At 39.6% G+C, this 5242-nt stretch overlaps 1 pseudogene; it reads left to right on the top strand.

The window, feature by feature from the left end:
- Positions 1-286: 286 nt before the first annotated feature.
- Positions 287-740, top strand: LOC129076992 (FUN14 domain-containing protein 1-like; annotated as a pseudogene).
- Positions 741-5242: the final 4502 nt, after the last annotated feature.

Below are 5242 nucleotides of genomic sequence, written 5' to 3'. Positions count from 1 at the left end.
AGTTGTTCCTGAATGAGGACAGAGGTCTGGTGACCGACATGCCTGCATTCACTCAAGACCCTAGGCCCCCACAAAGGCACCAGCTCCCTGGTGCTTGGCTTGGAAATCCCCGACGTGGAACACTTGCTGCCAGAAACTTGATCAAGTGGCAAGAAGAACCTCTTAAAGAATCTAATCTGTGATTAGACTGCAAAGAGTCTAATCTGTGGTGAAAGATGCCAATGAAATGGGACAAGAGTGGAAACTAACAATGGAGCACGAACCTTCAATACAGGCTGGCGGTGTCATGGCGACTCAGAACCCTCCTCCCCAAGAATGTGAAAGTCATAACGACTCTTACGAAGAGTTGGATTTAACTGACTACGCAAGAAGGCACCAACTGGTGGAATCATGCTTTGGGCCACAGTTCTGGACATATGGTCCAAAAATACTCAGTAGCTGCCCGGATTGGAATGGGTGCAGTGACTGGCTGGTGTGCAGGATTTTTATTCCAGAAAGTTGGAAAACTTGCAGCAACTGCAATAGGTAGGAGCTTTCTTCTCCTTCAGGTTGCTAGTCACAGTGGCTAGGTACAGGTTGGCTGGAAGAAAGTTGAGAAAGGTGTAAACAGAGCAAAAAGGCAGCTGAAGAAATGAGCAAATAAGGCAGCCCCTGAAATCAACAACATAATTGAAGAGGCTGCAGAATCTGCTGAACAGAACATTGCGGTACCCAGTGGATTTGGGGGAAGCTTTCTGTAAACCTTGCAACTTGAGGATATGAATGTCCTACCGTAGTGGAGTCACCTGTGAGAAAAGAAGTGGTGGTGACAAGGGGACCTCTCAACATTACATGCCACCAGACTCTCCAGGGCGATGAGAAACAGAGCTGGCTGATATCAAACTCACAATTTAGCATTTTTCCATCTGAGGTTTGGCAAACTAGTATCCTCTGTAAAACAACCTACGTGGTATGTGTACAATAGTATTCCTGAGCAAAACATGGCTTTCATTTATTTAAAGCAGATGTTCTGCACTGCGCTCTATAGTATAGTGCCAATAATTAAACATTTGTATTATAGCTTCAACATTAGGGCTGACTTTTTTCCTAAAGATATGTTTGCAATAAACTGAAGAACTTTTATGGGAGGATTTAGAAATAGAATTATTAAAGATATTAAACAGATTTAATACCAATTTTGGGGGGTTTTTTCCCCTTGCAATTCTTACTTTGCTTATATAATAACTGTAGTAAGCAGTTTCAAGGAAGGCTCTTCTAAGGAAACATTACATGTTTAAAGCCTTTTTTCTTTTCTTGATGCCTGTAGTTGTAAAAATATATCTTCGTGTGTGTGTGTGTAGAAAAGAATGGAGCATCAATTAAATGATTCCCATGTTAGGGTTGTTCACAGACAATAAGTCACCAAATTGTTTGTTTGTTTGATTGGTTTTGAGAGCTGCCTCATAACCCGAGAGAATAGCATAATGGACAATGGCTGCAATTCTTATGCCCAATGTATTATTACGTGTTGGCGAGAAGGGGAAAAGGCCACTACCTACTTCCTCAGACTGGAACAGCTATAGCAGCGGGCGTCCCCTGGGAAAGGAGACAGCAAGGCCAGAGGGCCAGAAGCACCAATATCCCCTCCCTGTGTTCCGTTCCTAAGGGAGAAAGATGCTCCTTCATGTTGTGCCTCTTGGGTTTTCCTTTGTTGTGGAGAATCCACAGGTAATGCACAGGAGATAAAAAATCTGTAAAGAACATAGAGATTACACACTGGAAAAAGAAGAGCAAATAAGGGGAAAAAAGAAGAAGTTGTACAGCCTAGCTAGCCGAGGGGATTTGAGAGTGTTGGAAATTGATAGTGGGAGGGATTTTCAGAGGTCTGTTACCAGCCGTGTAAAGTGTCCTGGGGCAGCAGCAGTGGGGAGAAGGAATAGTTAAGGTCGCTAGATAGGCATTAAAAATGCATTTCCTCTTTGGTTTTTCTCAAGAGACCAAGTAGAGCTGTAAATTACTCATCGTGGATGTTGGCTGCTGACCTAGATTTCTTTGGATGAATGCCTTGCAGTAACTGGATCACATAAGGCCCTGACTTAAATTAAAATTATTAAGAGTATATATAGCACAGAGAAAGTGACTTAAAATTAATTATTAATATCTGGAGAAAGATTAGAGAGGCTCTCACATTTATAAAACAAGAATTGGCTGTTAAGAAATAAACTAATTAAAGACTGGAAAATAAAAGTTTGAATATCAAAAACTCTCTAACTGTAGAACAAGTTTTTTGGAGTGATTTTCTTAGAATACAGTGTAAAAGGGGAAACAAAAGAGCTAAAAATGTGGAAGAGAACAAGGACACATCCATAAGTATCAGCATTGATCTAATAAAATTCCAGAGTAGCTACAGAGAATAAAAATAATAAAAGAAATGAGATGAAAATTCCCCAGAGGTTAAAAAAAAGAGACAGTTTTCATACTTAAAAAGTCAATCAATTGTCAAGCAGGCTGTATTTAAATTTTAAATCTGAACCTATTACAGTGAGAATATCAGAACACCAAGAATAAAGAAAGAAATCCTTAAAATTTCCAAAGAGGAAAAACATATCATCTTCAAAACAACTACAGTAACATTATTCTCGGAAGTCTCATCACTGCCTCTAAATGCTGTAAGAAAGGAAAGAATATACGTTCAACTATGAAGTGAGAACAGAATAGACATATCCAGACATGCAAAGACTGAGAGTTTCCCTTCCCAAACCCTTTTCAGGAATTTAGAGAATGTGTTCCAGCAGGTGACTGTGTAAGCCTAGAAAGAGAAAAACATAATATTAAAGGAACAGTAACTATAACCAGGAAAATAATAAGTAGAAATAATTTACGGATAGCAGCTGCACAGATAGACCTGGACGGATACCAAGCCTGCTGAAACAGGGGAAGGAGGCTCCCCGAGAGAGAGTTCTGAGAATAAAATCCAATCAACAAATGCCGAATCCAAATAAAGAGCTCAAAAATGGCCCTGCAATTGTGAAATGACCGGCGATCAACTCTGTATCTATATCTTTAGAGCTCCTGCTAAACAACTGAAAGTTGTGATTATAGAATAGAATGTGAATTTCAAACACTTTGATGAAGTAAAAGAACAACAACAACAACAAAATGAAAGGTAGATTTTCTCTTTCTGGCAACAGTGGACTAACTTGTTGCAGGCCAACTCTCAGCAAGTACAACCAGAAAAACTAGGTGATGTATTTTTTAAAATCTGTTTGAAGGTATCAGAGCCAATTCAATGAGGACTTTGAGAGCCAAGATTTAAAAAAAAGAGAGAGAGAGAGAGATGAGAAACACACAAAGATGAGACCAACATTCATTTCTGGCTGCTTTTCCCTTCAAGGCGTTTACCGATTCTAAAAAAGCAGCTGAAAGGCTGAGAAGCTTAGCAGAGCAATGACTCACAGACCGAGGGGCTGAGCAGTGCTTCCAACAGTCTCAAAGGGATAGGGGGGAAATTAAAAGTTTAGGGTCCACCAAGGAGAAGAGGCCCTGATAAACACTCCATATTTTCAACTGGAATCTCAGAAGAGCCATATATTAGGAATAAGGATGAATCAGAAAGGAATAAGCCCTCAAAAAGACTTACTCCCAGCTTCAAATCAGTTTAATCCCTGATGTTACGGAGAACAGCCTCTCAACTGCCAGGCTGAAGCTAAAGGAAAACTATTCTACGAGAAAATAATGCTTTACAGAGAATCAAATTATCTCTGTAGTTTTTCATACACAGTGTCAAACATTCCATCATAAATTATTAAGAGGCTTGTGGCCAAAACGGAGTAAAAGGATCAAATTTACCCTCCCATCGAAACAACCAAAAGATGAAAAAAACCTCTGAAACACGGGGTTACAAGACACTGGAGTTAGGCAACAAATGACATTGAGGGGAAACAAACAAGGCGAGCCCTAGGATCACCCCAAATTACTGCCTTGGGTTTCGAGATCACAGTGCAGGGAAGGGAACCCAGGCATATATTGGCAACCTCCCCCAAAAAGAGGAGACAGCTGAAAATCTGGGGAGATCAAAATAGTTAGACTATGCAGGGATGAGTTCCAGAGAGGAGAGAGCTGCCAGCAGGGGAGAGCTCCAGCTATCTGCAGAGGGTCCCCCTTGAGTATTCAGCAGAGTGTTCATCAGCACCAGCACGTTACAAAGTGACCAAGGCCAGAGAGAGAGCCAAGCGAAGAGATTAGAGGCAACGGTACTCAGAGTTTACAGAGCGCTGAGAATACTGCCTGTTCTCACCAAACAGACTGCACAACCTCAAAATTCTCAGGGAATTCAGCAAAGTAATCAGAAGAATCTTGGGTCAGTTGTGGAGATAATTAACCCTAGACTAAACAGCGTTCTGGTTCTGTCTAACAAATCTTAAAAGCAAGACCTGAAAGGATTAGATTGTTTTCCAAGTAATGTAACTGTGTCACAGAATAAAACTCAAGAATGTTTATAGATGATGGAAGGAGACTTGACTCGGGGTGGTGAACACACAATACAATGTACAGATGATGTAGAAGTGCATACCTGAAACCCGTCTAATTTGATTAACCAATGTCACCCCAATAAATTCAATTAAAAAGAATGTTTATAGAAATACAGACTTATCCATCACTTGACAAGGTAAAATTCACAACGTCTGGCGTCCAATTAAAAATCACTAGGCGTGCAAAGAATCAGGAATGTATAACCCAAACTGAGGGGGGAATCAATCAATCAAACCAACCCCCAAATGACACAGATGTTAGAATTTGTAGACAAGAACATTTTAAAAATAATAAGAGTATTCCATATACTCAAAAAGTTAAGACATGGAAGATATTTTTTAAAAGACCCAAACTGAGCTGCAAGGGATGAAATTGCAATGTATGAGATGAAATTACACTGAATAGGATTAATAGCAGATTAATGATGGCTATAATTTTTCCAAATATGATGAAAACTATAAACTCACAGATCCAAGAAACTTAATGAATTCCAAGTACAAAAGCATGAAAAAAAAGATACCAAGGCACATCACATTCATATTGCTCAAAACCAGTGATCCAGAGAAAATCTTAAAAGCAGTCAGACAATAAAAAATATTATGCAACCGAAAAACAGCCCATTTCTCCTTGGAACAATACAAGCAAGACAACAGAAGAAACATATTTGGAGTATTAAAAGAAATCAACCTAGAATTCTATACCAAGTGAAAATGCCTTCCAAAAATGAAGG

This window comes from Pteronotus mesoamericanus, unplaced genomic scaffold, assembly GCF_021234165.1.
Source record: "Pteronotus mesoamericanus isolate MK-2021 breed Mesoamerican mustached bat unplaced genomic scaffold, CSHL_Meso_final contig_65, whole genome shotgun sequence".
Taxonomy (NCBI): Eukaryota; Metazoa; Chordata; class Mammalia; order Chiroptera; family Mormoopidae; genus Pteronotus; species Pteronotus mesoamericanus.
Note: the sequence above shows the minus strand (reverse complement) of the source record. Positions and strands in the feature narration are given on the sequence as shown.